Source organism: Salvelinus alpinus, chromosome 7 (assembly GCF_045679555.1).
Source record: "Salvelinus alpinus chromosome 7, SLU_Salpinus.1, whole genome shotgun sequence".
NCBI classification, from domain to species: Eukaryota; Metazoa; Chordata; class Actinopteri; order Salmoniformes; family Salmonidae; genus Salvelinus; species Salvelinus alpinus.
Window position 1 is genome coordinate 14,166,961 of NC_092092.1, and position 27,133 is coordinate 14,194,093.

The 27,133-nt window shown below is 46.1% G+C and overlaps 1 pseudogene; it reads right to left on the reverse strand.

Annotated features, from left to right (window-relative positions):
* Positions 1-26,579, reverse strand: LOC139580302 (calpain-2 catalytic subunit-like; annotated as a pseudogene).
* Positions 26,580-27,133: the final 554 nt, after the last annotated feature.

Genomic DNA, 27,133 nt, shown 5'->3' on the forward strand with positions numbered 1-27,133 from the left:
AACATCACATATGTTTTTTTATTATCAAAGTGAATGTGTGAATGTTCATTAGAATTTCCTCAAACACGTAGAATCCTTCTTCTAGAGCAGGGACACATTCAGCCACTGTGGACAAAAACAAGAGAACAAACCAGTCAGTGTAGGTCTCCGCCCTCGTCTCAGTCTCCGCCCTCGTCTCAGCCTACGCCCTCGTCTCAGCCTACGCCCTCGTCTCAGCCTACGCCCTCGTCTCAGCCTACGCCCTCGTCTCAGCCTACGCCCTCGTCTCAGCCTACGCCCTCGTCTCAGCCTACGCCCTCGTCGGTCAAAAGTAGTTCATAGGATATAGGGTGCTCCACAGAGACTAGATTCTTCCCTACCTCCAGCATGGTCAGACAGACTAGATTCTTCCCTACCTCCAGCATGGTCAGACAGACTAGATTCTTCCTTACCTCCAGCATGGTCAGACAGACAGACTAGATTCTTCCCTACCTCCAGCATGGTCAGACAGACAGACTAGATTCTTCCCTACCTCCAGCATGGTCAGACAGACAGACTAGATTCTTCCCTACCTCCAGCATGGTCAGACAGACTAGATTCTTCCCTACCTCCAGCATGGTCAGACAGACAGACTAGATTCTTCCTTACCTCCAGCATGGTCAGACAGACAGACTAGATTCTTCCCTACCTCCAGCATGGTCAGACAGACAGACTAGATTCTTCCTTACCTCCAGCATGGTCAGACAGACTAGATTCTTCCCTACCTCCAGCATGGTCAGACAGACAGACTAGATTCTTCCCTACCTCCAGCATGGTCAGACAGACAGACTAGATTCTTCCCTACCTCCAGCATGGTCAGACAGACAGACTAGATTCTTCCCTACCTCCAGCATGGTCAGTCAGACTAGATTCTTCCCCACCTCCAGCATGGTCAGTCAGACTAGATTCTTCCTTACCTCCAGCATGGTCAGACAGACAGACTAGATTCTTCCTTACCTCCAGCATGGTCAGACAAACAGACTAGATTCTTCCTTACCTCCAGCATGGTCAGACAGACAGACTAGATTCTTCCTTACCTCCAGCATGGTCAGACAGACAGACTAGATTCTTCCCTACCTCCAGCATGGTCAGACAGACTAGATTCTTCCCTACCTCCAGCATGGTCAGACAGACTAGATTCTTCCCTACCTCCAGCATGGTCAGACAGACTAGATTCTTCCTTACCTCCAGCATGGTCAGACAGACAGACTAGATTCTTCCCTACCTCCAGCATGGTCAGACAGACTAGATTCTTCCCTACCTCCAGCATGGTCAGACAGACTAGATTCTTCCCTACCTCCAGCATGGTCAGACAGACTAGATTCTTCCCTACCTCCAGCATGGTCAGACAGACTAGATTCTTCCCTACCTCCAGCATGGTCAGTCAGACTAGATTCTTCCCCACCTCCAGCATGGTCAGACAGACAGACTAGATTCTTCCCTACCTCCAGCATGGTCAGACAGACTAGATTCTTCCCTACCTCCAGCATGGTCAGACAGACTAGATTCTTCCCTACCTCCAGCATGGTCAGACAGACTAGATTCTTCCCTACCTCCAGCATGGTCAGACAGACTAGATTCTTCCTTACCTCCAGCATGGTCAGACAGACAGACTAGATTCTTCCTTACCTCCAGCATGGTCAGACAGACTAGATTCTTCCCTACCTCCAGCATGGTCAGCTCGACCTCTCCGGACTCATCCTTGTCCAGAGTTTTGAAGGTAACTGGAAAGAAGAGAGTTCAGAGACCTGAGCACCTTTCTGATGTCATATACAGTGTTGTGTGTTTCTGTGTAGAAAGAGGAAATGTATTAAACAGTCTCCATACAGACCACTGTGTGTGTGTGTGTGTGTGTGTGTGTGTGTAGAGGTAACTTACTGAACAATGTCTCTAGGCGAATCAGGCAGCCCACAAAGTTGTCAAAGTCCACAGTCAGGCCAGATTCACTGTAGCGGGCCACGATGATCTGGTATAGAGAACTGTTCAGAGAGAAACCTACAGGAGGAAAAACAGAGAGAGAATGATCAGAGAGAAACCTACAGGAGGAAAAACAGAGAGAGAATGATCAGAGAGAAACCTACAGGAGGAAAAACAGAGAGAGAATGATCAGAGAGAAATCCACAGGAAGGGAGGACCGAGAGACCCGTGTCTTAACAGCAGTAACTATACCTATTAAACCACTACCAGTTAACAGTAGTAACTATACCTCTGTTGTATCGTTTACTCACCACCATCTTTCACAGCGATACGCATCTCAGCTGAGCTCATTTGACCAGAGTCATCCACATCCTTCTCCCTGTACAAGTCCTGAGACAGAAACAGGAAAGGGAGGAGGGAGAGAGAGAACATCACATCAGACAGTGCATCAACCACATGAGGTTGCTGGTGAGCAGTTCCGATTTGTGAATCTGTTTTTTTACAATATGAAGAAACTAAAGTGAGCTGTTGGAAGTTTAACACACCAGATATTTCTCAATCTTAATCCACAGGATCTTGAACTCCACCAGACCCAGCTTGCCGCTTCCGTCTTTCTGTGACAGGCAGGCGTCAAGGTAGGTAACAGCCAGGTAATCCCAACAGAACCAGGTAATCCCAACAGAACCAGGTAATCCCAACACAACCAGGTAATCCCAACAGAACCAGGTAATCCCAACAGAACCAGGTAATCCCAACAGAACCAGGTAATCCCAACAGAACCAGGTAATCACAACAGAACCAGGTAATCACAACAGAACCCATCTCAAAAGAGATCTCGGAGTGAAAGGATACGTCCAACAGGTTGACCATGTTACGACACGTCGCCAAGCTGAAGCCATCGGTAATGATGTCATCACCTGGAGAAGACAACACAGCATGGAGCTGGAATACCTTACATGCACTAACAGACATGAACACAGCAGTATGAAAGGTATTCCAGCTCCAACAGACATGAACACAGCAGTATGAAAGGTATTCCAGCTCCAACAGACATGAACACAGCAGTTTGAAAGGTATTCCAGCTCCAACAGACAAGAACACAGCAGTATGAAAGGTATTCCAGCTCCAACAGACATGAACACAGCAGTATGAAAGGTATTCCAGCTCCAACAGACATGAACACAGCAGTATGAAATACAAAAGAAAATTAATAATGTCTTACGCTTGGTCACAACTCTGTTCAGAATCCTCCGCAGTTCAAATGCAGAGATCTCACAGTCCTACACGGGCAGATAAACGAAGATACAAGTACCCAGGTTGGTAACTATTGCCAAGACAAGCCTTTGTGAATGTTGTTGAATTTACGTTTTGGTCTGTATTAAAATCTGTAAGTTAATGTGTTAATGTGAATACATTGGAAATATTACTGTCGAGCGTTCGCGATAAAAACGTTAAAAAATATACATATTTCTGTAACACAGTACTCACGTGTCCAGCTAGCTGTCCAAATAGATTCCTAAATCTTTCACCGACATCCTCCTTCTCCACCACGATCTGCAGAAGGGACATGTACTTATGGAACATCGATCCGCACTACTGTTTGATTCCAGACTACCAAAGATTACCAATAATCAATATACCAATAACCACAACCCATCCCATCATTTTTACCTCCTCAACGTGGGACTCCACAGAATCATCAAGATCTCTGGTAGAAAAGGAGAGAAGTTAAAACAGAATAGAACAGAATCAAACGGAATAGAACAGAGCAGAACACTCCTGAGGTGCTGACCTATTGCACCCTCGACAACTACTGTGATTATTATCATTATTATTTGACCATGCTGGTCATTTATGAATATTTGAACATCTTGGCCGTGTTCTGTTATAATCTCCACCCGGCACAGCCAGAAGAGGACTGGCCACCCCTCATAGCCTGGTTCCTCTCTAGGTTTCTTCCTAGGTTTTGGCCTTTCTAGGGAGTCTTTCCTAGCCACCGTGCTTCTACACCTGCATTGCTTGCTGTTTGGGGGTTTAGGCTGGGTTTCTGTACAGCACTTTGAGATATCAGCTGATGTAAGAAGGGCTTTATAAATACATTTTGGATTTTGAATAGAACCTACTGGAACTCAGCCTGTTTTTCAGAGAACACCCTGACGCAGAAGTCTCCATTGTTGTTAGGTTGGAACGTGGACGGGATGATGAGGTATTCTCCGGGGGGAAGACAAAAGCGGTTGCACACCTCCCTGAGGTTGATAAAGGTCTCGGAGCGAGCTGCTGACGCGTTACGCAGGAAGAAGTTCTTGTTCAGGTGGACCCGTCTCTGGCCTGAGTACTGGAACAAAAACACACGTTTTATTTATTTACACACTCTACCGTTTGGGGTCACTTAGAAATGTCCTTGTTTTTGAAAAAAAAAGCACATTTTTGGTCCATTAAAATAACATCAAATGTATCAGAAATACAGTGTTGATATTGTTAATGTTGTAAATTACTATTGTAGTTTTTATGGAATATCTACATAGGCGTACAGAGGCCCATTATCAGCAACCATCACTCCTGTGTTCCAATGGCACGTTGTGTTAGCTAATCCAAGTTTATCATTTTAAAAGGCTAACTGATCATTAGAAAACCTTTTGCAATGATGTTAGGACAGCTGAAAACTATTGTTCTGATTAAAGAAGCAATAAAAAACTGGCCTTTATACTAGTTGAGTATCTGGAGCATCAGCATTTGTGGGTTTGACCACAGGCTCAAAATGGCCAGAAACAAAGACCTTTCTTCTGAAACCCATCAGAAACACGGGGGGGGGAGACCAGTGACTCCGTCTCATCTCAGACCTCCATTACAACACATGACATAACTGTCTTGTAACAGCGCACACTATATACTGTTCTGGGTTCTGACATTCAGACTTAGTGATATATCCCTGGGCCAGCCTTGTGAGTTAAATAAGTATTTAAGTAAGTAAAATGTTTGTGTTTTAACTTGTGGAAAAGTTAATGCAGGGTTAATGACTACCTATCCTATAATAAGCTTTAAATGCTGATGGCGCAGAACCAGTTGCCCCTGTAATACCCCATTTCCATGGTTACCGATCACAAAGAGACCCGCCCCCTTTCACACATACCTCCTTTGGCACCTGTGGAGAAAAGGAGAACAAAGAGTTTAGACTGGGCATGCTAGCTAGCCTGTTAGTGTGTGTGTGTGTTACAGACTGGGCATGCTAGCTAGCCTGTTAGTGTGTGTGTGTGTTACAGACTGGGCATGCTAGCTAGCCTGTTAGTGTGTGTGTGTGTTACAGACTGGGCATGCTAGCTAGCCTGTTAGTGTATGTGTGTTACAGACCGGGCATGCTAGCTAGCCTGTTAGTGTGTGTGTGTGTTACAGACTGGGCATGCTAGCTAGCCTGTTAGTGTGTGTGTGTTACAGACTGGGCATGCTAGCTAGCCTGTTAGTGTGTGTTACAGACTGGGCATGCTAGCTAGCCTGTTAGTGTGTGTTACAGACTGGGCATGCTAGCTAGCCTGTTAGTGTGTGTTACAGACTGGGCATGCTAGCTAGCCTGTTAGTGTGTGTTACAGACTGGGCATGCTAGCTAGCCTGTTTGTGTGTGTTACAATAAGCAAATGGAATGTAACTTCATGCAGGTGATGACTATGGTTGATCTAAAATGATTGTGTAACTCCAGACTTTTAATCCCAAACATACTTCACCTCATAGATGGAGAATCCAATGGTCTGCATGTCCTCTCCTGTCTTCCTCATCCTGCGCCTGTTCTTCTGGATCAGTCCAACGAGGAAGGTACAGCCAGCCTCATCGTCGTCAGGATCATCATCCTCTTCCTCCAGCTTGATCACAAACTGGGGGTTCTGCCAGAATGAATCTGGGGAGGGAAACAGCAGGGGGTCCACCTATTAGTTGTATGCATGTTGTTTGGGGAAATACAGATCAGAAAATCAGTGAATGGCGTTACATTGGACAATGTGGAATTGACTGGGACTGGTGTCCCCAAGGCTCTATTCTGGGTCCTGTGCTTTTCACCATTTATAGGCCAGTTTAGAAGGGGGATGGAGGACTACCGTATGTCTTCTCCTTAATAAGGGGGATACCATCCCCCATAATAGTTGAAACCCTGACCATATGGTCATATGGGGCGGCAGGTAGCCTGGTGGTCAGAGACATGTATACTAGTGGTCAGAGACGGGTCGCCTAGTGGTTAGAGCCGGGTCGCCTAGTGGTTAGAGCCGGGTCGCCTAGTGGTTAGAGACGGGTCGCCTAGTGGTTAGAGACGGGTCGCCTAGTGGTTAGAGACGGGTCGCCTAGTGGTTAGAGACGGGTCGCCTAGTGGTTAGAGCCGGGTCGCCTAGTGGTTAGAGCCGGGTCGCCTAGTGGTTAGAGCCGGGTCGCCTAGTGGTTAGAGCCGGGTCGCCTAGTGGTTAGAGCCGGGTCGCCTAGTGGTTAGCGCCGGGTCGCCTAGTGGTTAGCGCCGGGTAGCCTAGTGGTTAGCGCCGGGTAGCCTAGTGGTTAGCGCCAGGTAGCCTAGTGGTTAGCGCCAGGTAGCCTAGTGGTTAGCGCCAGGTAGCCTAGTGGTTAGCGCGTTGGGCCAGTAACCAAAAGGTTGCAACTTCAAATCCCCGAGCTGACAAGGTATAAATCTGACGTTCTGCCCCTGAACAAGGCAGTTAACCCACTGTTCCTAGGCCGTCATTGTAAATAAGAATTTGTTCTTAACTGATTTGCCTGGTTAAATAAAGTCTAGCTATACCATCAGCATGGAGAGAGATCTCTCTGGCTACAAAACCAATGTTTAAGATTTAAGCAGGAAGAGGATGATGGGTCAGTAAGACGTAGACAGAAGAGAAGGTCCAGGGTCCATACTGGGGAAGTTACGGCAGCCCCCGGCTGTGGAGCCTTTCCTCCAGGCGCCTTCAAACTTGTTCAGGGCCCAATTCTGGTACTCATCCTCTGAGAGGGTGTCCGGTGTAAGGTTACAGATCTCCAGACGCGAGTACTGACTGAGGAAGTCTGAGAACGACATCCTGGAACACAAAGAAGTACGCACACACACACACACACCATTAAAACACATGACTAAAATAGATAGAACCATTATAACAGGGGTCTCCTTATGATAGTTCATGTAAAGGTATATCGGAAGTACAACTCGGTCTGTTTTTACCAGAACTCTCCATCTTCAGATTTGTTGATCAGTCTGGCCCGGTCCACTGACATGGTGCCACTCTGAGGAACTTGGAGAAAACAAACACATTTCATTAGAAAAGAAAAGAACCCTCGTCATTAATACCTTTAAAAAGTGGAACTGACAACATTTTAGCACCATTAAATCTCCTCAACACCTCCTCCAGGAAGAATGAACACCTGACGATGACCACATCTAAGTGTTGATAAATTCACTGAATGTTTGTGAAAGACGTAGAGTAAGGTATTTGTGAAAATTCTATATCAAAATAGGAGTGGGAAAGCGTTTGGACAATTAATAGACACTGCAGTACATAAAACATCCGTCTAGTCCAGGACCGGAGTCTATGCAGACTGGTGCGCCATAGCCAATCAGAGCTACAGTAGGCCTTTATGCAAATAAGCTATTTGCCACATGGGCCTGTCATCATTCACTTTGAACTGGACTGTGTTTACAGGTAGTTGGGCCTGCCATCATTCACTTTGAACTGGACTGTGTTTACAGGCAGTAGGGCCTGCCATCATTCACTATGAACTGGACTGTGTGTTTACAGGAAGTAGGACCTGCCATCATTCACTATGAACTGGACTGTGTGTTTACAGGCAGTAGGACCTGCCATCATTCACTATGAACTGGACTGTGTGTTTACAGGAAGTAGGACCTGCCATCATTCACTATGAACTGGACTGTGTGTTTACAGGCAGTAGGGCCTGTCATCATTCACTATGAACTGGACTGTGTGTTTACAGGCAGTAGGACCTGTCATCATTCACTATGAACTGGACTGTGTGTTAACAGGAAGTAGGGCCTGTCATCATTCACTATGAACTGGACTGTGTGTTTACAGGAAGTAGGGCCTGTCATCATTCACTATGAACTGGACTGTGTGTTTACAGGAAGTAGGGCCTGTCATCATTCACTATGATGAACTGTGTGTTTACAGGCAGTAGGGCCTGTCATCATTCACTATGAACTAGACTGTGTGTTTCCAGGCAGTAGGGCCTGTCATCATTCACTATGAACTGGACTGTGTGTTTACAGGCAGTAGGACCTGTCATCATTCACTATGAACTGGACTGTGTGTTTACAGGCAGTAGGGCCTGACATCATTCACTATGAGCTGGACTGTGTGTTTACAGGAAGTAGGGCCTGTCATCATTCCCTATGAACTGGACTGTGTGTTTACAGGAAGTAGGGCCTGTCATCATTCACTATGAACTGGACTGTGTTTACAGGCAGTAGGGCCTGTCATCATTCACTATGAACCGGACTGTGTGTTTACAGGAAGTAGCAACAGCGTGAGTTTAGATCATTAGAAAGGATTTTTCAAAATACACCTGAATGGATTTCTGTAAATACCAGGGAGTCTTTACTTTACAGTCCTATTGATTAAACAACCGTGAACAGGTAGGCTCTCTCTCCCTCCCTAAGATCAACCACTAATGTTAGCCAGAGTGAGATGAGCTCAAATCTAATAAGGCAAGAGTAGATTTTTCAGAATTTTTCAGCTTGTAGTTGGCCGTCAAAATTGCACTGATAAACGATGGGGTAATAGTAGCCTGCCCGCCCTTATGCAATCTGACTGCCAATGCTTGTTTGTGACAACCCACGTTTTGACAACTGAATGGGAACTGCCTGCCCAACCACCTTTAATTAAATGTATTTGGCATCGATCAACAACTAAGAGATATGCATGCTAAGTGTGGATTTTTTAAAACCTTTATTTAACTAAGCAAGTCAGTTAAGAACAAATTCTTATTTACAATGACGGTCTACACCGGCCAAACCCGGCTGACGCTGGGCCAATTGTGCGCCGCCCTATGGGACTCCCAATCACGGCCGGTTGTGAAACAGCCTGGAATCGAACCAGGGTGTCTGTAGTGACACCTCTAGCACTGAGATGCAGTGCCTTAGACCGCTGCACCACACGGGAGCCCCGAGTTGAATGATAACAGTCATTCAAGTTCATAGCAGCTAGCGAAGCAATTCACATTTCTTTCTAGCTAAGCAAATGACACGTGCATCTCTAAAAAGTCAACCACCATTCCAATGACATGACATCCTCCCAGCAGCTACCTAGCTAGCCATCATTAGGCTCCGTGTTTTTAGCTGGCTAAATAAATAGATCAGCCTATTAGCCACGTGATGACTGACTTGTAATCCTTGCCCTTGCTAGTTTGATTGTATGAACTTCCCAGCCTGAGTTAGATTTGTCTATTTTTGTCCAAATATATTTATTAATGGAAACTGAAACAGTGCATCCTGAATGGAGGCAGCCAACAATGTACCAGGCCACCTGGGATTTACAACCTGATAGCAATATTTTTGGGACAACCAAGAAAATGTATTGGTGAATAACATTAACCAGGCATTGAACGACCTCCATTTATTGTGCCAACAATGTTTTACCCTACATTATGTAATTTATGGTCAAAGAGAACCTATTTTTAAAACCTCTTATAAAAGTTGGTTTTGTTCCATAAACCAGGAAATTGATATTTTTGACTGATATGATTGTCTGTTTCATTATCTGCAAAGTAGTTAAAAACACTGTCAGTTCTACTTTTAAATGTCAAATGGGCTGACTCAGTCTTCAAAAGGTCAGCAACACCCGCTCTCTGCTGGCTCTGTACCATACCATGCACGCCAGGGAGACAAAAGCCCTCATTATCATGGCGCAATACAACCGAAGATAGCAGAACTTGTAGAACTAGACTAGTCAATGGCACAGACTTGAGTCATCTTTACAATAACCCTACAGCATTACAACAACGCCAGCAAGGGGACTAAAGGCTGCAGGGTAGCCTAGTGGTTAGAGTGTAGGGGCGGCAGGTAGCCTAGTGGTTAGAGTGTAGGGGCGGCAGGTAGCCTAGTGGTTAGAGTGGAGGGGCGGCAGGTAGCCTAGTGGTTAGAGTGTAGGGGCGGCAGGTAGCCTAGTGGTTAGAGCGTTAGACTAGTAACCGTAAAGGTTGCAAGATCAAATCCCCGAGCTGACAAGGTAAAATTCTGTCGTTCTGCCCCTGAACGAGGCAGTTCACCCACTGTTCCCCGGTAGGCCGTTTTTGCAGTAATACAAACAAGAAGCTGCGGTCTAGACACAGAAATTATCACAGCAACTATTTCTATGGCAAACCAAACATCACAGAGCAGAGCCATACTGCCCCACCAAGCAAAAAGGAAGTAACTGCTCATTTGGTCAAAAATGAGTTGTCATTTTTGCTACATTAAATAGATGCTTAATCATGTGGACAAGTATCCTGCCTCTTGTGTGTTTTGCAGAAAATGGGGGTCATGTTAGCATTAACTGCATAAAGTTACTGTGAAACCAAGGTAATTTTTCTCAGTTCCACGCTATGAGCAGTCGGCAGAGCGGTGGTCCTCCGTAGCTCAGTCGGCAGAGCGGTGGACCTCCGTAGCTCAGTCAGCAGAGCGGTGGTCCTCCGTAGCTCAGTCGGCAGAGCGGTGGACCTCCGTAGCTCAGTCGGCAGAGCGGCGGTCCTCCGTAGCTCAGTCGGCAGAGCGGTGGACCTCCGTAGCTCAGTCAGCAGAGCGGTGGACCTCCGTAGCTCAGTCGGCAGAGCGGTGGTCCTCCGTAGCTCAGTCGGCAGAGCGGTGGTCCTCCGTAGCTCAGTTAGCAGAGCGGTGGTCCTCCGTAGCTCAGTCGGCAGAGCGGTGGTCCTCCGTAGCTCAGTCGGCAGAGCGGTGGACCTCCGTAGCTCAGTCAGCAGAGCGGTGGTCCTCCGTAGCTCAGTCAGCAGAGCGGTGGTCCTCCGTAGCTCAGTCAGCAGAGCGGTGGTCCTCCGTAGCTCAGTCAGCAGAGCGATGGTCCTCCGTAGCTCAGTCGGCGGTCCTCCGTAGCTCAGTCGGCAGAGCGGTGGTCCTCCGTAGCTCAGTCAGCAGAGCGGTGGTCCTCCGTAGCTCAGTCAGCAGAGCGGTGGTCCTCCGTAGCTCAGTCGGCAGAGCGGTGGTCCTCCGTAGCTCAGTCAGCAGAGCGGTGGTCCTCCGTAGCTCAGTCGGCAGAGTGGTGGACCTCCGTAGCTCAGTCAGCAGAGCGGTGGTCCTCCGTAGCTCAGTCGGCAGAGTGGTGGTCCTCCGTAGCTCAGTTAGCAGAGCGGTGGTCCTCCGTAGCTCAGTCAGCAGAGCGGTGGTCCTCCGTAGCTCAGTCGGCAGAGCGGTGGTCCTCCGTAGCTCAGTCAGCAGAGCGGTGGTCCTCCGTAGCTCAGTTGGCAGAGTGGTGGTCCTCCGTAGCTCAGTCGGCAGAGCGATGGTCCTCCGTAGCTCAGTCGGCAGAGCGGTGGTCCTCCGTAGCTCAGTTAGCAGAGCGGTGGTCCTCCGTAGCTCAGTCAGCAGAGCGGTGGTCCTCCGTAGCTCAGTTAGCAGAGCGGTGGTCCTCCGTAGCTCAGTCGGCAGAGCGATGGTCCTCCGTAGCTCAGTCGGCGGTCCTCCGTAGCTCAGTCGGCAGAGCGGTGGTCCTCCGTAGCTCAGTCGGCAGAGCGGTGGTCCTCCGTAGCTCAGTCGGCAGAGCGGTGGTCCTACGTAGCTCAGTTAGCAGAGCGGTGGTCCTCCGTAGCTCAGTCAGCAGAGCGGTGGTCCTCCGTAGCTCAGTTAGCAGAGCATTGCGTTTGCAATGCCAGCATTGTGGGTTAGATTTCCAAGACTACCCATACTTAAACATGTAGGCACGCATGACTGGAAGTGGCTTTGGATAAAAGTTCTGCTCTATAGCAAATACACACAAAACCGTTCAAAAGTTTGGGGTCACTTCAAAATGTCCTTGTTTTTTAAAGAAAATCTAATTTTTTGTCCATTAAAATAACATGAAATTGATCAGAAATACAGTGTAGACATTGTTAATGTTGTAAATGACTATTGTAGCTGGAAACGGCAGATTTTTTATGGAATATCTACATAGGTGTACAGAGGCCCATTATCAGCAACCATCACTCCTGTGTTCCAATGGCACGTTGTGTTAGCTAATCCAAGTTTATCATTTTAAAAGGCTAATTGATCATTAGAAAAGCCTTTTGCAATTATGTTAGCACAGCTGAAAACTGAGTTCCTCTGTCCAGTGTGTGTTCTTTTGCCCATCTTAATCTTTTATTTTTATTGGCCTGTCTGAGATATAGCTTTTTCTTTGCAACTCTGCCTAGAAGGCCAGCATCCCAGAGTCGCCTCTTCACTGTTGACGTTGAGACTGGTGTTTTGCGGGTACTATTTAATGAATCTGCCAGTTGAGGACTTGTGAGGCGTCTGTTTCTCAAACTAGAGAACCAGGGCCTCCCACTCCTCTTTATATTCTGGTTAGGGCCAGTTTGCACTGTTCTGTGAAGGGAGTAGTACACAGCATTGTACGAGATCTGCAGTTTCTTGGCAATTTCTCGCATGGAATATTTCTCAGAACAAGAATAGACTGACGAGTTTCAGAAGAAAGGTCTTTGTTTCTGGCCATTTTGAGCCTGTAATCGAACCCACAAATGCTGATGCTCCAGATACTCAACTAGTATAAAGAAGGCCAGTTTTATTGCTTCTTTAAATCAGGACACACACTTTACCCTAACAGCATCCCAGCAGGCCTAGGAAAGGGCTTTACCCTAACAGCATCCCAGCAGACCTAGGAAAGGGCTTTACCCTAACAGCATCCCAGCAGACCTAGGATAGGGTTTTACCCTAACAGCATCCCAGCAGACCTAGGATAGGGCTTTACCCTAACAGCATCCCAGCAGACCTAGGATAGGGCTTTACCCTAACAGCATCCCAGCAGACCTAGGATAGGGCTTTACCCTAACAGCATCCCAGCAGACCTAGGATAGGGCTTTACCCTAACAGCATCCCAGCAGACCTAGGAGAGGGCTTTACCCTAACAGCATCCCAGCAGACTTAGGATAGGGCTTTACCCTAACAGCATCCCAGCAGGCCTAGGAAAGGGCTTTACCCTAACAGCATCCCAGCAGACCTAGGAAAGGGCTTTACCCTAACAGCATCCCAGCAGACCTAGGATAGGGCTTTACCCTAACAGCATCCCAGCAGACCTAGGATTTACCCTAACAGCATCCCAGCAGACCTAGGATTTACCCTAACAGCATCCCAGCAGACCTAGGAGAGGGCTTTACCCTAACAGCATCCCAGCAGGCCTAGGAGAGGGCTTTACCCTAACAGCATCCCAGCAGACCTAGGAGAGGGCGTTACCCTAACAGCATCCCAGCAGACCTAGGATATGGCTTTACCCTAACAGCATCCCAGCAGACCTAGGATAGGGCTTTACCCTAACAGCATCCCAGCAGACCTAGGATAGGGCTTTACCCTAACAGCATCCCAGCAGACCTAGGATAGGGCTTTACCCTAACAGCATCCCAGCAGACCTAGGATAGGGCTTTACCCTAACAGCATCCCAGCAGGCCTAGGAGAGGGCTTTACCCTAACAGCATCCCAGCAGGCCTAGGAGAGGGCGTTACCCTAACAGCATCCCAGCAGGCCTAGGATAGGGCTTTACCCTAACAGCATCCCAGCAGACCTAGGATAGGGCTTTACCCTAACAGCATCCCAGCAGACCTAGGATAGGGCTTTACCCTAACAGCATCCCAGCAGTCCTAGGATAGGGCTTTACCCTAACAGCATCCCAGCAGGCCTAGGAGAGGGTTTACTCACTTGTCGCTCCAGGCTCCAGTCCACTCCACCTGTCCCCAGGGGTTACGCACCCTGACCAGCTGCAGGGAGTCTCCTCTGTACGACACCTAGACACGGGATCAGTTTGAGCAAGGCGAGGCAAAGAAACGAGAACCCTGAACATATAACGAAGTCGTTATAGCTCACCAGTTCTGCTCCAGTCAGAGAGTAGACCCCTCACCAGCTTACTAGACGTGATGGCCTCCGAGTCAGCTAGGTTACTGATCTGTAAAGAAGAACAGAGAACACACGGTAACTCCTTTACACTGGTGGAAACTGGCCTATATGAACAGGGACGAATGGAAATGTTTCCAACAGAAGAAATATTTAAAACACGTATCTGCATGACCATGGCAGCCACTGAAAGAGAGAACACTTTGGAGATTATGGGGAAAGTATCAGACCAAAAAGGATGAGGACACAACAGAGCACCTGACAAGATTGAATCCAAACATTACACTGTTGATTTTTACATTTACTGTACTTTTCACAGCATTTGTCAATAACGAAATCTGAAAATACTCTGGACACATGCAGTAACATAAGAATGTTAATTGAAATGTTGGAGTAGGTGCAAGATAGTTTTTCCCCCCGATTACAACGGTTTGAGTGTAGAGGACTAACTGGAGTCTCCAAGTGGTCACACACACACCTCTCCAAAGTGTTCACGGTTCCTTAGTCATTTCAATGCCTCAAGAAAAGAGTCTTCAACTATAAAGGTACTTTTTGAGATCTCCTAGCTGTGCTGTTGAGGAACTAGAGCGAGCACACTTGTCGTTTTTTGTTTGGAACACAGCCCACACAATTACTATTGCTGTTTACGCAATCCAAAGAGTCAGTTGGGCATCATTTGAAAGTGTATTCTATTGCCAACATGGCTAGCGAAGTTATAAACTATGATCTAACAGTGCTAGGCTTTTCACCACGCACTTCAGACAAACGGATTGTAATTCTGACGCACGTAGAATGTAGTCACCAGTGCATTCAAATGTCTGTTCCACTGCAAATGTTCTTCACAATAGGAAAAAAGGCTCATTGTGTTCAGGACAACCCAGGGTATAATAACACGTCTTCCTCCTAACTGTGGATCACGCGCATAAAGGGATGATAAACCTGAACATGAGTTTAAATATGGAAATGTGAAGTGAACATTTGCTTGTATTTATTATAATCCTCGATGTCTGATTTTTCAAAATACATCGACTCCTCTGGATTTACAGCATTTCCCCCCTCACTCAGACAACAACAGATGTTCAACAGTTTCCCAGTCAGCTGGAGGGATGAGGGACATCATGTCACAGCACAGTGCACTAGTTCAGAACAGCTGTCAGTCAAAACCCATACAGACCTGTGAAGTGGAGAAACTGAGCTCTGACGTCATGAAGAGCATGTTACTCTACAGCCACTGTGTTCCAATATAGGTGCGTAGTAATGACAGAATCTGCCATTTTCAACCTGTGTGTGTGTGTGTGTGTGGACGTGTTTAACCAGAAGTCCCTACAAGAATAGTAAACAAAGTAAAGTAAAAATTGACCAACTGGGGACATTTTGTTAGTCCCCACAAGGTCAAATGCTATTTCTAGGGGGTTTAGGGTTAAGGTTAGAATTGGTGTTAGAATTAAGTTAAATATTAAGGTTAGGAGCTAGGGTTAGTTGTAGGGTTAGGGTTAGGAGCTAGGGTTAGGTTTAGGGTTTGGATAAAGTTTAGGTTTTTGGGTTAGGGTTAGGGTTAAGGTTAGGGTTAGGGTAAGAATACGGGTTAGGATTAGGTTTAGGGTTAGGGGTTAGGGAAAATAGGATTTTGAATGGGACTGAATTGTATGTCCCCACAAGGTTAGCTGTACAAGACTGTGTGTGTGTGTGTGTGTGTGTGTGTGTGTGTGTGTGTGTGTGTGTGTGTGTGTGTGTGTGTGTGTGTGTGTGTGTGTGTGTGTGTCGTACATCGATAGAGCAGCCTAGCAGGGAGCCTCTGCTCAGAGCTTTCCTGATGATCTTGAAGAGTTTCGGTCCAGCGTTCCTCAATTCATGGACCTCAGCGATGCCCCCGGTGAAGTCCTCAAAGCCCTCAGTGGTGGAGCCTCCGGAGAGAGCCTCATAGCATCCATTCACCCTGAGCGAGAGAGAGAGAGACAGGGTCAACAACAGCTGGTTTCAGGGTTAAGTGTCTTGCTCAAGGGCACAACGGCAGGACATTATATACCTGGGATCTGAAACAAGCGGCCCTCCAGTTACCAATTCGGACCTCATTTTATAGCTCACGGAACTAAATTCAAACCGGCTACTGAAGGGTTTCCCTAACTCGGTCCTTAGGGCCGTTTTGGTTTATGCCCTAGCACTACACAGCTGATTGGGGGGGGGGGGGGGGGGAGATCCCCCAGGGATCTCACTCTGCACAGATGGTTTGTGAGCCCCCAGGGATCTCATTCTGCACAGATGGTTTGTGAGCCCCCAGGGATCTCACTCTGCACAGATGGTTTGTGAGCCCCCAGGGATCTCACTCTGCACAGATGGTTTGTGAGCCCCCAGGGATCTCACTCTGCACAGATGGTTTGTGAGCCCCCAGGGATCTCACTCTGCACAGATGGTTTGTGAGCCCCCAGGGATCTCACTCTGCACAGATGGTTTGTGAGCCCCCAGGGATCTCACTCTGCACAGATGGTTTGTGAGCCCCCAGGGATCTCACTCTGCACAGATGGTTTGTGAGCCCCCAGGGATCTCACTCTGCACAGATGGTTTGTGAGCCCCGAATGTCTCTTTTTCATACAGTGAACATTACGATTGCAGAAATGTATCAGCATGTCAACCAGGGTTGGGCTCAATTCAGAATGCCTCAAATTCCAACTCAGAATGCCTCAAATTCCAACTCAGAATTTTTTATTTGAAGCAAAGCAAATAGTATTGAATTCAGTGAAATTCAAATGCCTCTTCTATATTAGGCGTAGTCTTAACAAATATACATATTGTATTAAAAACATCAAACATGTCAAATCAAATGTTATTTGTCACATGCTTAGTAAACAGGTGTAAATTAACAATAAACTCTTACTTACAGGACCTCAACAATGCAGAGAGAATTTTTGAAATAAAAAGGGAAAATTTGAAAAATAACGAGGAATAAATACATACCGAGTAATGATAACTTGTCTATATACAGTACACGGGGTACCAGGAACAAGTCAATGTGCAGGGGTACAAGGTAATGGAGGTAGATATGTACATATAGGTCAGGATAAAGTGACTAGGCAACAGGATAGATAATAAACCTTAGCAGCAGTGAGTCAAAAAGTGTCAACGCTGATGGTTAAACAGATAACCAATAGCTACCCAGACTAACTATTTAGCAGTGTTATGGCTTGGGGGGGGGGGGGGGGGGGGGGGAAGCTGTTCAGGGTCCTGTTGGTTCCAGACTCGGTGAATCGGTACCACTTGCAGTGCGGTAGCAGAGGGAACAGTCTATGACTTGGGTGGTTGGAGTCTTCTTTTAAGGCCTTCCTCTGACACCGCCTGGTATAGAGGTCCTGGATGGCAGGGAGCTCGGCTCCAGTGATGTACAGCGACGTATATACTACCCTCTGTAGTGCCTTGCCGTCGGACACAAACAGTGATGCAGCCAGTCAGGATGCTCTCGATGGTGCAGCTGTAGAACTTTTGAGGATCTGAGGGCCAAATCTTTTCAGCCTCTTGAGGGGGAAGAGAAGTTGTCGTGCCCTCTTCACGAATGTGTTGATGTGTGTAGAGTGTTGTTAGTGTTGTGGACACTGAGGAAGCTCTCGACCTGTTCCACAACAGCCTCGTCGATGAGGATGGTGGCGTGCTCGGCCCTCTGTTTCATGTAGTCCACGACCAGATCCTTTGTCTTGCTGACGTTGAGGGAGAGGTCGTTGTCCTGGCACCGCATTGTCTGTTCTCTGACCTCACCGTAAGCTGTCTCACCACCATCATGTCATCTGCAAACTTAAATGATGGTTGTGGAGACCACTCAGTTGTGGGAACAGGGAGTACAGGAGGGGACTTAGCAGGCATACTTGAGGGGCCCCTGTGTTCACGGTTAGCGTGGTGGATCTGTTGTTGCCTACCCTCACCACATGGGGGGGGGGGGGGCATCAGGAATCCAGGATCCACTTGCAGAGGGAGGTGTTTAGTCCCAGGATCCTTAGCTTAGTGATGAGCTTGGAGGGCACTATGGTGTTGAACGCTGAGCTGCAGTTAATGAACAGCATTCTCACATACAGTGCATTTTTGAAAGTATTCAGACCCCTTGACTTTTTCCAGATTTTGTTACCTTACAACCTTATTAAAAATGTATGGCAAAAAAAATAAAATCCCCCATCAATCTACACACAACACCCCAAAGGACAAAGCAAAAACAGGTTGACATGTTTCCGAATGTATTAAAAATAAATTTAAAAACAGGCCTCCCGGGTGGTGCATCGCAGTGCTAGCTGTGCCACCAGAGACTCTGGGTTGGAGCCCAGGCTCTGTCGCAGCCGGCCGTTACCGGGAGGTCCATGGGGCGACGCACCATTTGGCCCAGCGTCGTCCGGGTTAGGGAGAGGTTTGGCCGGCAGGGATAGCCTTGTCTCATCGCGCACTAGCGACTCCTGTGGCGAGCCAGGTTGGCTAGGTGTACGGTGTTTCCTCCGACACATTGGTGCGGCTGGCTTCCGGGTTGGATGTGCATTGTGTCAAGAAGCAGTGTGGCTAGGTTGGGTTGTCTTTCGGAGGCTCTCAACCTTCGCCTCTCCCGAGTCCGTACGGGAGTTGCAGTGATGAGACAAGATTGTAACTACCAATTGGGGAGAAAAAGGGGGGGGGGGGGATGATATAAATATATATAGAAAAACGGAAATATCACATTTACATAAGTATTCAGACCCTTTACTCAGTACTTTGTTGAAGCACCATTGACAGCGGTTACAGCCTCGAGTCTTCTTGGGTATGATGCTACAAGCTTGGCACAGCTGTATTTGGGGAGTTTCTCCCATTCTTCTCTGCAGATCCTCTCAAGCTCTGTCAGGTTGGATGGGTAGCGTCGCTGCACAGCTATTTTCAGGTCTCTTCGGAGATATTTGATCGGGTTCAAGTCCGGGCCCTGGCCCTGGCTGGGCCACTCAAGGACATTCAGAGACTTGTCCCGAAGTCACTCCTGCGTTGTCTTGGCTGTGTGCTTAGGGTGAATCTTCGTCTCAGTCTGAGGTCCTGAGAGCTCTGAAACAGGTTTTCATTATGAATGAAAAACATCCCCACAGCATGATGCTGCCACCACCATGCTTCACCGTAGGGATGGCGCCAGGTTTCCTCTAGACGTGACGCTTGGCATTCAAGCCAAAGAGTTCAATCTTGGTTTCATCATACCAGATAATCTTGTTTCTCATGGTCTGAGAGTCCTTTGGGTGCCTTTTGGCAAATTCCAAGCAGGTTGTCAGGTGCCTTTTACTGAGGAGTGGCTTCTGTCCGCCCACTCTACCATAAATACATGATTGGTGGAGTGCTGGAGAGATGGTTGTCCTTCTGGAAGGTTCTCCATCTCCACAGAGGAACTCTGGAGATTTATCAGAGTGACCATCAGGTTCTTGGTCACCAATCTGAGCAAGGCCCTTCTCCCACGATTGCTCAGTTTGGCCAGGAGGCCAACTCTAGGAATAGTCTTGGTGGTTCCAAACTTCTTCCATTGAAGAATGATGGAGTCCACTGTGTTCTTGGGGACCTTCAATACTACAGACATGTTTTGGTACCCTTCCCCAGATCTGTGCCTCGACACAATCCTGTGTCTTAGCTTTACGAATTCCTTCGACCTTGTGGCTTGGTTTCTGCTCTGACAAGCACTGTCAACTGTGGGACCTTATATAGACAGGTGTGTGCCTTTCCAAATCATGTCCAATTAATTGAATTTACCACAGGTGGTCTCCAATCAAGTTGTAGAAACATCTCAAGGATGATCAATGGAAACAGGATGCACCAGAGTTAAATTTAAAGTCTCATAGCAAAGGGTCTGAATACTTATGTAATACTATTGCAAAACATTTGAAAAAAACTGCTTTCCATTTGTCATTATGGGTTATTCTGTGTAGATCGATGGGGAAAATGGAATCAATTTTAGAATAAAGGCTGTAACGTAACAAAATGTAGAAAATGTTCAAGGAGTCTGAATAATTTCCAAATGCACTGTAGGTGTTCCTTTTCTCCAAGTGGAAAAGGGCAGTGTGGAGCACAATAGAGAGTCTGTGGATCTGTTGGGGCGGTATGAGAACTGGAGTGGGTCCAGAGTGTCTGGGATGATGGTGTTGATGTGAGCCATGACAAACTCTTAAAATGAATGATCAAGGAAAACAAAACCTGTATGCAAATATTGTATTATATTTCATTAATCACTTATATTTTGTTCAATATGGGGAAAATACTACATTTCCCAGAATGCATTAGTTTAACCCTCAACTTGACCCTGAGGCCTTCCAAAAAAAAGAAGCCAAAACAACTGAAATGGTTGGTGGAAACATAATGGTCTATTCTACGCAGTAAGGTAAAAAGATTAACTTTGTTTCTAATCTTTGGTATCTGGAAGTGTGACCAGTTTAGATTAAAAGAAACTCATGTTCTATGACTGAGTGGAATTTTATTTGAATTGCACTGAATACAATTCTACTTCCTGTCATTCAAACTCAAAAATTCTACATCAAATTTGAATTTCAACTTCAGTTGAATAGAATTTAATTCTGAATATAGCACAACCCTGATGTCAACATGCCAATTTGTGTATGTGTGTGTGTGTGTACATGTGTATGCAGGGGCGCAACTGTCACTGGGGGACGGGGACATGACCCCCCCCTAAATTCTGAAATGGCATTTTTGTCCCCCCCCCCCGGTTTTATCATTGTATTGTGATACAAAAAGGGTCATTGGCTTTAGGACCATGCGGACGCCTCCGAGCGGTCAGCTGTTTGGTGGTTTCAGCCGGGTAGATTTAGAACCGCTCGGACACCACAGAGTGCGAACAGAGGCAGCTGTTGTCTGTGTGTGTTGTACTTTTTCCTCTGAGTTGTAAAAGCAAGCAGAGCAGGAACTGGCTGCTCTTTATTTAACTGATGTAGCTGGCAAGGTAACAGCGGTTTGATGTAACATAAAAAAAGTATTTACTTCTAGTGATGAGCTAGTCGTGTAAGTGACATGTAACGTTAGCTAATGTTTCATCCCCTCTCGACTGAAGTTCTGTCTAAAGTTAATGAACTAGCTAGCTACCACAGCCAGTTCAGCTCTATCCTCTAGCTATTTTTCAGGTAGCCGTATCTAACAGCTGTTGTGTGTATGGAAATGCTTTGTAGCCTTTGTTTTGTCCCGTTTCAACGGAAGTAAATTAACTTGGCTCGTTTTTGTCAAATAATGTATCATTAGAGCTAGCCAAAAGTTGGCTAAAGTTAGATATTTTTGCCCCAATCACAGTCAGTATAGATATTTGTGGATCTATAAAACTCACTCATCATTATTCACAATTCATTCACGAATATCCGTAGTCATGGTAGCATCCACATTCATGTAGAAGTGTTTAGAAACAGATTCTTATTTACAATAGAAGTATCCCCAAAATAACCCAAAAAAGGTAATATTAGATTGTGTAGAAATGCAGGAAGCTTTAGATGACCCCAAAAAGACCCCCACCAGTTTATGTACCCCTCCCCCAATTCTAAAATCAAAGTTGCACCCGTGTGTGTGTGTGTGTGTGTGTGAGGGTGTGTGTGTGTGTGTGTAGTGTGTGTGTGAGGGTGTGTGTGTGTGTACCTCAAAGTGAAAGATGCCAGCATAGTCCTTGTCGAAGCTCTGTCCGTTGGGAACCACCCGGGACAACACCTGTTTGTTGAGGGTCAAAGAAGCTATAGCTGCTAACAGCCAGCAGTCACCTGGGAAAAGACAGGGATTAGTTAGATATATATATATATATATATCTGCAGACTGTCATATAAAAGACAGGGATTAGTTAGACAGCTAAAACGTGGTTTTTTACACTAACTGTCTGGACGATCCCTGCTCTCCACACCGAGTGGAATTCCCAACACAGAGAGAGAGAGACAGAGACACAGAGAGACAGAGAGACACAGAGAGACAGAGATATATATATATGCCATGATTGGGTTTGCTGAGTGGGCTGGACATGCCGAGAGATGAGTTTGGATTGGTTTGCCATATAGCATGCTTCTGTCTATTAGATCTGGGCAGTATGTCTAGGTAATCCTGTCTAACTGTGTAGTTGAGCTGCATAAGTGTTGCTCTCCACTTTCTGAAGGACTGAGTTTTGAAATCAGTGGAATTAGAGTCTGATAGCTAAAGAGATGGAGAAAACACCTGTCTCCGGATTACATCTTCAAACTAAAGGCAACAATGGCATCCAACAGGAGACGCGTCTATCCATGAATGATGTATATAAGATAGTCTAGCGAGCTACATTTTCAGATATTACACGTTTCTAATTTTGACATAAAGAGCCATTTGCTTGGCTGGCTCGCTAGCTAACGTTACGAATAATAAGTTCATACACATATCTCAGAGCCATTTGCTTGGCTAGCTATAGCCTAATGTTAACTAGCTAACATAGAACCTGGTTGGTTAGCTACCTGCAGATTCATGCAGGGTAGTAACATCATGAGTTGGGATTATGGTTCATTGTTTACCTACATGTCTTAACAAAAGACTCCACTATGCAAGTAACCATTTTGGGTGCGTTCCTAAATTCCGTCTGGCCATCTACTCCAATTTCAGAGCCCTCTCATCTGAGTGTGCCAGAGCTCTGAAGAACTGATGAATTTACAAAACGATCAACATTCATTGACTTTGGACTGTGTCAGTAAACGTCGACAAAAAAAAGCGTAATGACAATTGTGTCCAGCAGCACAGTTACAGTCACCAACTCTCTACCAATCACTGTAGAATAGTTCTATGTAGTGGCGACCCGTCATTCAGGGCAGGTGGGGATAACATGAAAACAGCCTAACCAGCTCTGCTAGTGCGAGTATTGAACAGTGAGCTGTTCTCTCATTTGTGTCTGGAAGTAACTAGCAAGTTAGCTTGGCTGCTTGACTGCTGTTAGTACAGAACGTTCGGATCAACCCTTAAAGAGATGGGTAGGGCTAAAGCTTAAAAGAGGGTGTGAACGACAACAAAGAGCTCTCCAGTAGGTGTACCAAAACATTCTAAAGGTCATTTTCTCAAAAGTGAGTATACAAGTTTATCAACTTTCAAAAGTAGAATTACTTTCCCCATTGTTCCTCAACTGCTGTGTATGATATACCATTTTGTATCTCTGAGTCTCTACTTTTATCCAATATAAAAAACACAATTTCAAATGTTGCTACGCAAGACCGGATCGAGCCGATCGGTCACATATTTGACGAGTATTAATGCCAGAACAATATGCCCCACTTGCCCTGAATGACGGGTCGCCACCACACTATTCTACAGTGGCTGGTATGACGGGTCGCCACCACATAGAACTATTCTACAGTGGCTGGTATGACGGGTCGCCACCACATAGAACTATTCTACAGTGGCTGGTATGACGGGTCGCCACCACACTATTCTACAGTGGTAGAAAGTCTCAGAACGGCATGCGGAGTAATAACCTCAGAGAGCAGTGTCCTGTTTCTATCTTTGATGCACATAATAAATAGTTTGATGATCACATGAAATCGCAGGACTGGTTTTAGGTTTTATTTATTCGCACCAATGAAAAAAATAGTTAAAGACAAAACAGTCCAGATAACAGAAACTGGTAAAAACAGTGTGCAGGTGAGGATATGGAAACCACAACACTAATAAAAGTAAAAAATACTTTTTACATATATATATATATATATATATATAAATCATTGTTCAGTCAGTTAAACAAAACATTAATTATAATTGTACATGATACATTCAGGAAACAAGAAAAAACATTGTTTGATTATATGTGTGAGAGAGTTAATCTTCAGGCAGGTATCCTAGTGGTTAGAGGCAGGTAGCCTAGTGGTTAGAGGCAGGTAGCCTAGTGGTTAGAGGCAGGTAGCCTAGTGGTTAGAGGCAGGTAGCCTAGTGGTTAGAGCAGGTAGCCTAGTGGTTAGAGCAGGTAGCCTAGTGGTTAGAGGCAGGTAGCCTAGCGGTTAGAGGCAGGTAGCCTAGCGGTTAGAGGCAGGTAGCCTAGCGGTTAGAGGCAGGTAGCCTAGTGGTTAGAGGCAGGTAGCCTAGTGGTTAGAGGCAGGTAGCCTAGTGGTTAGAGGCAGGTAGCCTAGTGGTTAGAGCAGGTAGCCTAGTGGTTAGAGCAGGTAGCCTAGTGGTTAGAGGCAGGTAGCCTAGTGGTTAGAGCAGGTAGCCTAGTGGTTAGAGGCAGGTAGCCTAGTGGTTAGAGGCAGGTAGCCTAGTGGTTAGAGACAGGTAGCCTAGTGGTTAGAGCAGGTAGCCTAGTGGTTAGAGGCAGGTAGCCTAGTGGTTAGAGGCAGGTAGCCTAGTGGTTAGAGGCAGGTAGCCTAGCGGTTAGAGACAGGTAGCCTAGCGGTTAGAGACAGGTAGCCTAGCGGTTAGAGACAGGTAGCCTAGCGGTTAGAGACAGGTAGCCTAGCGGTTAGAGACATGTAGCCTAGCGGTTAGAGACATGTAGCCTAGCGGTTAGAGCGTTGTGCCAGTAACCAAAAGGTTGCTAGATCAAATCCCCGAGCTGACAAGGTAATAATCTGTCGTTCTGCCCCTGAACAAGGCAGTTAACCCACTGGTCCTAGGCCGTCATTGTAAATAAGTATTTGTTCTTAGCTGACTTGCTAGTTAAACATTTTTAAATCAAGCTGACCCCCAGTCTTCATGGAGGAGATTATTGGGTAGTTTGGTTCATCAGGCTTGACCCCCAGTCTTCGCTTGAGGTATGATGAGTTTTTGAAGATAAGAATGCCAGAGTCTGGTACGGTATCTGATAGGTAAATGACTATGTGAGGTGCGGGGAGGGTGAAGGTTATCACAGTGTCTTGTGTTATATAGATGGATTTCAGAATTCACCTGGAAGAATCCATTGAAGGGTTTAGGTAAAACTGTCTAGGAGGGATGAGTATTTGTAGATGAAAGTGCATAATTGGTAGACATTAATGTCGTACATAGACAAAATATTGAGCTTATTAAACAAAGGTGCAGATGGAGCCAGGTAATTATAGGGTGCCTAGTCTTGTAGATGGAGCCAGGTAATTATAGGGTGCCTAGTCTTGTAGATGGAGCCAGGTAATTATAGGGTGCCTAGTCTTGTAGATGGAGCCAGGTAATTATAGGGTGCCTAGTCTTGTAGATGGAGCCAGGTAATTATAGGGTGCCTAGTCTTGTAGATGGAGCCAGGTAATTATAGGGTGCCTAGTCTTGTAGATGGAGCCAGGTAATTATAGGGTGCCTAGTCTTGTAGATGGAGCCAGGTAATTATAGGGTGCCTAGTCTTGTAGATGGAGCCAGGTAATTATAGGGTACCTAGTCTTGTAGATGGAGCCAGGTAATTATAGGGTGCCTAGTCTTGTAGATGGAGCCAGGTAATTATAGGGTACCTAGTCTTGTAGATGGAGCCAGGTAATTATAGGGTGCCTAGTCTTGTAGATGGAGCCAGGTAATTATAGGGTGCCTAGTCTTGCAGATGGAGCCAGGTAATTATAGGGTGCCTAGTCTTGTAGATGGAGCCAGGTAATTATAGGGTACCTAGTCTTGTAGATGGAGCCAGGTAATTATAGGGTGCCTAGTCTTGCAAATGTATTTTCTACGATGAGTAATTTTTGCAGTTAGGAGGCATATGCAGGTTAAAGACTTAACATACTGTGACAGTTAGGATCTATTTAATTCCACAGAACTGTACTGGCCCGGACACAGTACAGTAAATTAGATATGTAAAGTAAGCTATAGTGAACAGTTAGGAAACAAGCCTGATGAACCAACCCACTAATCTTTCTGATAATACAAACATATTTCATAACATTTGCTGCAGGGAAATTGAATAGGATCTTTCCCTGATAACTTCTCATCAATTAAAACTCTGGGGAATCTAGTGCATGTGACTTGTTCCGTTTCATTCCCACCTATTTAGATTCTGGCTCTTTTTTTAACGTGTCCATTGTGTGTGTGTGTACATCTTACCCAGTGCCCCCTGGCAGATGTCTGTCCTGGTGGCCCCTCCAGCTATAAATTGGGGATTAAAGGTCAACTCCTGGGAAAATAACAAACAAATAGAAAGTTGAAAATATCTCACTTACTCTCTAAGATATAAGCAATTCTTTGACAAGAGACAATCGAGACATTAAAACAGGTATGTTTATGATGTTGGTCTCATTCTCAGAATAGGAAGGAGAGGCAGGTTAACAGGTGTAAGAACCGGGGCATCCAAACAACCACAATCATTTCATGTTTTTTATGTCAGTTCGACAGGAATATACAGGGACCCCGGTTCGAGTTACCGACCATCGGTCGCATCCATTTGATACCACGAACTTTACTAGAATTTGGTCCAAGATCTTTGAATCCAAGAGACGCGGGGATCGCTTCGAAAAGCTCATCTTGAAAAAGCTGCCCGCGTTCAAGACAACTGGCTTTCAGCGCCTCGAAGTCCTGACCGAGATATTTGACCGCCCGCGCGTTGGAACCGATGCCCTGCGCCTTCTCCCGGTCGTGCTGCAGTTTGGATGCTATCCCCGCCATCACTGAGGTAATAATGATGCTTTTTCAGTTTTGTCTATCAGATATAATACGCGTGGTTTCGCCGCTCCAGGGTGTGACCTTGTGTGACCTCGTGTGAACTAGCAGTAAGATAAGGTAGCCGAGTCAGACAACTGAATGGATGTGGAGTAGTGATGCGCAGTCCGTAATCGATTCGTTCTTTTGAATGACTCTTTTTAATTACTCGAGAGTCATTTATTTTGTTTTTCTGCCTTTTAGTGGTTCGTTTGATCTGCTAGTTGGTTCGATCCCGGGCTGTATCATAACTGGCCGTGATCCGGGGGTCACATAGGACGGCGCACAATTGGCCCAGCGTTATCCGGGTTAGGGGAGTCCGGGGTAGGCCGTTAAGCTAAAAAAAAAAAAAGTGTTCTTAACTGACTTACCTAGTTAAATAAAGATCAAATTAAAAATAGTGCTGGCTGCAATGAGACATATAGCATGATTAATACACTCTCCTCCAGGCAGGTCTGCTCAACAACAAAAAAACTCAGGAGAGCTCACAAAGTGAGGAATTTTTGTATGTTAGGTCAATGAGAGTGTCGAATTCGGTCAACAGATTTTGTTATCGGTAATTTGCTACGTGGGGCATATTTGATCGAATATAATTTTCGTAGTGGTTAGGTTGTTACGAATGCA